This window comes from Dendrobium catenatum, unplaced genomic scaffold, assembly GCF_001605985.2.
Source record: "Dendrobium catenatum unplaced genomic scaffold, ASM160598v2 fragScaff_scaffold_697, whole genome shotgun sequence".
In the NCBI taxonomy this organism is placed as follows: Eukaryota; Viridiplantae; Streptophyta; class Magnoliopsida; order Asparagales; family Orchidaceae; genus Dendrobium; species Dendrobium catenatum.
The window spans coordinates 357,411-364,792 of record NW_021319159.1 but is presented as its reverse complement, the minus strand read 5'-3'; the positions used below and the strand labels follow the sequence as shown (position 1 = coordinate 364,792).

Genomic DNA, 7,382 nt, shown 5'->3' with positions numbered 1-7,382 from the left:
ATATATAATTCACATGGATTTTGACTCTCCTTGAGATGAAAAAAATGTCTCATATTTCACCAAAAAAATTCAAAATGATGCAAAGAAAACTGAAGCATGGGTGCAATACGAGTCCTATGAATAAATGTGCTAAAAGACATTAATCTATGTGGTTTATAGCAACAAAGGAGCAACATAAAATAATAATATCACATGGATTTTGACTCTCCTTGAGATGAAAAAAATGTCTCATATTTCACCAAAAAAATTCAAAATGATGCAAAGAAAACTGAAGCATGGGTGCAATACGAGTCCTATGAATAAATGTGCTAAAAGACATTAATCTATGTGGTTTATAGCAACAAAGGAGCAACATAAAATAATAATAGGAAACAAATAATTTACCATATGCCTGGGGAAGCAGAAATTCTTAGCATTAACTTTAAGTCGAGCAAAAAATTTGTACGATAAATGCACGTGTAGTTTGGATTTAATAAAGAAAAGTGATACACCAATCTAAATAGGTTAAATAACAGGATTTGAAATAGTAAGAGACATCTTTAACCCTATAAAAACCTTACAATATTCCACCCAAACATAAACCAAACCTTTACCCCAAATCAGAATTAAAATCATATTCAATAAAACCTAAATCATAATAGTTAATTCTATCCATAGGCCATAAGGAACCAAAAATATATACAAAAACATATTAAAGGTGTTCTCCATCCATCCAACGAATTTTCATATACTTCAATATAAGTTGCCTACAATATATTCAAGATTTATGGAACAAAGATTACATTTAAAAAATGTTCATCGTGTTTCCAGAAACTCTATTGTTAGTTGCTTTTATGTGTGTGCTATCAAATAGTATTGTTTGGTCTTTCATCTTGCTTTAAGAGAAAATGACCAACTCATCTCTTCTTCTTCAGAATGTACTCCCTTCATCTATACTTCCCAAGATATTTTACCGACATGATGAATAGTATTCTATGATGCACCGGCATTCCACTTAAAGAGGGAATGCAGTGTCAGACACGGACACCCGCCCGACATGGCGAGGGCATGTGTCAGACAAGGGATTAACATGTCAGATTAAAAAATAAATTAAATTAAAACGAACAGACGAGTCTGACATTCATTTTCAAAGCTTGTATCCCTCATCTTCCTTTACGGCACGACCAAGTGAGTGAGGCGAGGTCTCTATCCATCGTCTTCGTCATTTCTATGGCAGCCGAGGCCAAACCGACCATGTCGTCTTCTTCTTCCCTGTTCCTTTGTATTCAACCAACATCCATTCGTCATTTATGCACACAAGCGATCCAACAAAGCATGATTTCAAGACATTAAGTTTGATTGAAGCAATTTTCTACTCTTCTCTTCATTTTTGTTCGGTCATTCATCTTCTCTTCATTTCCCATTCAAGTGTTCTGACTTCCGACACTTGTGCGTGCTCCATCAAAGGCAGAGGAGGGAGAGTGAGATGAGCCAGACGACTGAAGCCTATTATATATTCAAGTTTTCTCTTTTTTATTTTTTTTTTGGAGATGTCTATTTTTTCAAGATCTCTATTTTTGACCAATATTTTTTAAACATTTACTAGGTTGAACTTTGATTCTAACGTGTAGCATGTGAATTTAATATTTTATTTCTCTAAAAATAAAATGTCATTGCAATGAGAAAGATTCACATCAAGTTCAGAATGACAAGTACAAAATAGAAACTAAAACCCTACTCTTACAAAATGTCTTACAATATGAAACCCTAGATTTACAAATATTTTGTGCATTCATATCACTTTTTTAGTTGTATTTGAAACCCTAGACTTAAGAGTTAAGCATTATACTACATAAAGGCATGAAGCAATAATTTCAAATTAGGGAAATTTTTTGTTTGGAATATTTTAAATGTCTTATAATATGTCACTCAATTTATTAAGACTTTATTTATTTCATTTCACCAGTGTTTCTAAAAGTAAAATAAGCTCTAGTGTTGGTGGGATTGAATTAGGTGAAGGTTCAAAAGAGCCTTGCATAGAAACTGATAAGCCCTTATGAAATCATGTTACAAAGTTAGAAAAAACTTTTGAAGGAGAAGAAAATGTATTATTCAAATGTAATTATTGTGGTGCCACCTATAAAGGATCATATTCTATGGTGCAAGCACATCTACTTAAGATTGGTAGCCATGAAGTTAAAATGTGTCCTAACATTACTACTTCGCAGTTGCTAGAATTAAATAGACAGGTTGATGAAGCTAAATCCAGGATCAAAAGGGCACTTCTAAAGAGATACATTTGACATCTACCCATATTTTATCTCACACTTCTTTCTCCTCCATTAGAGCTAATCATGGTAGTTCAGTTAGGAGTGAAGAATATGAATAAAAGAAAAAAAAATGAGTTGTCAGTAGTTCTTTAAAGAAGACTTTTAACATGCAAATGCGAGAGCAACATGATGGTGAAATTGCAATATTGTTTTTTTCAGCGAAACTTTCTTTTAACCATGCAAGGAATCCTTATTATAAGGAATACATTCACTTTTGCATGTAATAACAATCTTGTAGGTTATGTTCCACCTAGATAAAATGCAATAAGATCAAAATTATTAGAATGGGAAAAAGAAAATATTAAGACATTGCTTGAACCAACGAAATGAGTGTGGAAAGAAAAAGGTGTTAGTTTGATGTGTGATGGTTGGACTTCTCTCAAAGAAGATCACTCATCAATTCCATGATTGTTACATAGAATTATACAATGTTCATCAAAGCTGTGAATTGTTAAGGAGAATACAAAGATAAATATTTTATTTTCAATTTAATTAAAAAGGTGATATTGATGATTGGTACATCAAATGTTGTGCATGTTATCACTAATAATACACTAGTATATAGAGCTGCAGAATTGTTAGGGGAGCAAATATATACTCATATCTTCTACACTCCATGTGTTGTGCACACTTTAAATCTTGCTCATTCATTAAATCCAAGGTAAATTTGAATATATCTTCTAAATTAGTTTTTAATTTGTTTACTAATAAATAAATAATTTTACATTTTTGTATTCTTTGAAGATATTCAAGTAAAGAATGACTTTAAGAAGATCGTTAATATGTCTCGCCACAAAAAAATTTTAGAAGTTTCAAATATGAGAAAGCAATGTTTGAAACGATATTTCCCAAATGAGGAGAGAAGAAAAATTAATATAGAACCATAGTTGGAAACAATGATATTCAATGATGATGATATTAAAGACCAAAGACAAACCTCTGAAGGTAATCCTATCATTCCCTCTACTGAGTAGTTGAAACTTGATGTTATACTAAATGATTTTTTGCTTTTATTTTTGTGGTTGTACTAGACATTTTGTAATAAATATTTTATATTATAAACTAAACAAGCTATCATGACATTGATTTATTATTGTTTGTCATTTATAATATGATGTTACCTTAATTTCTATATATTATATTAAAAAAATTATTATGATGTGTCCACACCGCACTCATGTCCTATATTTTTTAAAAAAAAAAAGTCATGTCCCATGTCCATGTCATGTGGTGTCCGTGTCATCGTGTTCGTGCATCATAAATAGTATTACTATGACACTATAGCAGAGAAGACTTCAATTTTTTCCAGCAATATTTAAAACGCTTCAAATTAGAGTTATTTCAACCCAAAAAGGAATGATAAAGAATAAGTATGGACTATTTGTCATGTCATAGCAAGTTATTTGAATTATAATTACATTTATTTTATCAATATGGTCTTTTGTAAGCTAAGGATATGTTTGGTTATTTAGACTTATCACTTATCTTATAGGATATTATATTATAAACATAAACAGAGGTCTAAAGATTATGAAATGGACAAGCTATACCATTATAATTATTGCTACATTTTGCATAGATAGAGATAGAGTGAAGAAAAGAGAGTGACAGGGTGGGAGTGGATCCCACATTCAGATCTATAAAAGAAACACAAGAATGAAGTTAATAAATATGCATGCATGGGTAAGAGAATATAGATTGATACAAAAACTCACACTACATTCAAAAACATACTAAGAGAAAAGAGAGAGATAGCGTATGTAATAGAGTAAAAGACAAGCTAAGAGAAAGTGTTAAGCAATATGCTTAAACAAATAAGCAGACAGAAAGAATAAGGGTATATGTGTGGGGTGTGTGTGTGAGCATATGTCTCTACAATGTATGTTTTTCCATGTGCCATGTTATGTGGGTGGCTGCCTTAGCATGTGCATCTATGTTGTGTGTGTACGAATGTGTGAAGAGAGGAAAAAAAGAGACTAATTGCAAATAAGAAGTTTTGGAAAGTTGTCAGATTGAAAACAATATATAATAGACAATATTGATTGGTAGTGCATATATTTTTATTTGTACCTTACATCTTAATAAACAAGAATATTCTCCTTATTATTATCATCGTTATGTACTTGCTATGCATGCATATACATAGGCAATCATTATCAATAAATAATAATAAACAAGATTTTTCTCCTCTAACTTCGTATTAAAGCAGGAATAATCCTAGCCCTAACCATTGATCCATACATTTTTTCTTAAATGGGGCTAGTTTTCCATCGATAGCTATCACCCCTATATCTCACTTTCTTGGCACCTCTTGTACAACTCATCATTCGTATGCCACATTGCTTGCTAAGTCACACTCTAGGACTACTTGCACGCACGCAGTCATTTTCTCATGCACCCCAGCGCTCTCCTAATACGCCCTTCCCGTTCAACCTATGAACGCAACTACTCGTGCATCTCTTGCATCCACCCACACTTGCAACCTTATATACAACAATCCCTAGCCACTTCCAACGTTGACAATAAGCACCCACAGCACCTTGTGATGACTCCAACTCATCTCCCATCACCACATGTGCTTGATGCGTCCAAATGATATGAGTATCATCTTAGATTCTTTGGACTTGCCTCCAAATGGTATTATGATTTCTCCACCTGCTCTCAATGATTCAAAACCATCATTCAACATCAGAACCACCATCAAATTCAATGGTAAAACCTATCTATTATGGTAGAGAGCATTTTGTTTCCTTATTGATTCTTATGACAAACTTCAACATCTTGATGTGTTACATCCAACTCAACATGATATTGTCAAATTTTCTAAATTGCAATATTCATATATATTGTGCTCGCATAGTTACTAAATAGTCTTGAAACATCAATTGCCTCAATTTTCATGTACCAAGACAGAAAGTAGAGGATTTAGGCTTTTGGTTCCACGAATTTCAAGGAAAATAAGATTTATTGTGTCTACACATTATATTTTAAGATATTGTCTCTTCAATGACATGATTTGCCCATTCATAAATACTACAGTACCCTCTACTTACCTTCTAGACATGTTCAGGTATTAAATATGAACAGCAGAATGCATTATTATCAACATCAAATCTCCTTAACAAAGAATAGCAAGACTAAAAGTAATCCATGAAGCTCCCAACGCAGCGGTCTAACTACCTTCTCGATGCCAGGATCAGCGTTTCCATGCCCAAAGTGATCTGCCATTCCATGTGCGACCAGCTCCGAGCTTCAACACCATCAAGCGACACACCGGAGTCCCTTTCGTCATAGATTGTAGATCTTCCCTCGGACTTCCATCAATCTCAGGACAACAAAGAAACTAAGCCGATAGCCCTACAGCAAGAACAAGAATATGTCCTGAAACTTTAGCTAGTATCTCGAGGATAAGAAAACTTGTCGAGCCTCAAATGGAACTTGGGACGGCAGCTCGCCGACAGAAGAGAACCGTTTCTCTGATGGAAAAGTCGGAAGGCCACCGGCAGACGAAATGGAGCTGCGCAGGGCGGAAATCTAGAAGCTGAAGCGGATTTAACTTTCCTCTCGAGTCCGTGGCAAGGAGAGCTCGGTCTAGAGAGTTAAAAATCTGAGAAAAACGTAGAGGACGGTAAAAAAACTCAACGTTCTTGCGCTAATTTGACTACTACTAATTTGAGTAAACAAAAGGGTCACGAAAAAAATTTAATAAGTATATCAAAAGTATAGAAGATTTTTTTGAGTTAAAGTTAAATAATTATAATATAAAGTTAAATAATGATGGTAGTTAATGACGGCGATCAGTGGCAATGATGATCAATGATGGGTAGTGATAACGACAGCCCATGATTAGTAACAGCATGTGATGGTGGCTAGCAGGGCTGCCGACGGATGGGCAGCCCTTGGTAGTGACTAGCAATATGCGGGCAAGTGCAGCGTGCAGTGAGGGGTGTGGGGCAATAACGGATAGTGATGGGTGGTGACTGAGGGCAACAGTGGAGACGATGGGCAAATTATGACATGTAGCAACAATGACTACTGATCGGCTAGCGGCGGGTGGGTGTCGATGGTGGGTGGTTACAACATAGTTGGCTTGCGATTAAAAAAAAGAATTCAGTCAAAACTGGACGACTGTAATACATCAAAAATAAGCTAAGGAGTAAAAATAAATTCACTAGAATTTTACGCTGCATTTCTTTTCCATAAAACCAAATATCCAAATTCTATTTTACAATACATTTATTTTACTATGCATTCCATTTTAAATAAAAAAATAGCCCCTGTGATTCTTTCTAGGGCAAGTGTTGCTAAGCCCAAAATCAAATTATAATCATTCAATTTAATTTTGAAGTTTGTCAAAGTTCTCTCTAAATTAACTAAAAATTATATCAATTTAAATCAATAATGTTTCAATGTCTTTAATAGGAGTTCAACGTCAATTAAGAAATAGATTGATCAATATTTTGAGTTTTAAAAAATACTTAGCTTATTATCAATCATTACTGTCCAACCTCCATCATCATTTGAACACTGTATTTGGGATGTTGTCATGCTACAGCGTCAAACCATCACTATCCAACCTCCACCTTCAGTTGGACAACATTGTTGAACTTATATCATCTAGCATTGTCAAATCATGATTGTCCAACCTCCATTATCACTTGAGCACAATGGTTACACGATGTTGGATTGACCTCTGTCATCAAGCAACCATCCTCAAACTTCTACTAGTGTAGGGCTACCCAACCTCCATCATCACTCGAACACCATGGTTTAATGATGTTGGATTAACCTCTTTTTCCAGACAAACAGCCACAAACTGCTACCAAAATAGGGTTGCCTAGCTTCCGCTATCAATTAAACACCATTGTAGGGCTACTATCACTTGGCATCATCAAACAATCACTGCCCAAACCTTCATCATCACTCAAACACCATTATAAGGATGTTATCACTTAACTCTACCATCAAAACATTGTCGACCCATATTATCAAACATCTTCATCAAACCACTATTATCAGGCTACCATCATCTAACCATCATCATCAGCAGCAGCCACCTGACTTCTATCTTCA

At 34.3% G+C, this 7,382-nt stretch overlaps 1 protein-coding gene across 3 annotated transcripts in view; it reads right to left on the bottom strand.

Moving 5' to 3' along the window:
* The window catches only part of LOC110103919 (PH, RCC1 and FYVE domains-containing protein 1), a 39,830-nt gene extending 33,926 nt beyond the window's left edge, over positions 1-5,904 (bottom strand). For all 3 annotated transcript variants that reach the window (XM_020832807.2, XM_020832805.2, XM_020832806.2), the window contains exon 1: positions 5,490-5,904. The gene's annotated coding sequence lies outside the window, so the exon portion shown is untranslated. The remainder of the gene's footprint in view (positions 1-5,489) is intronic.
* Positions 5,905-7,382: the final 1,478 nt, after the last annotated feature.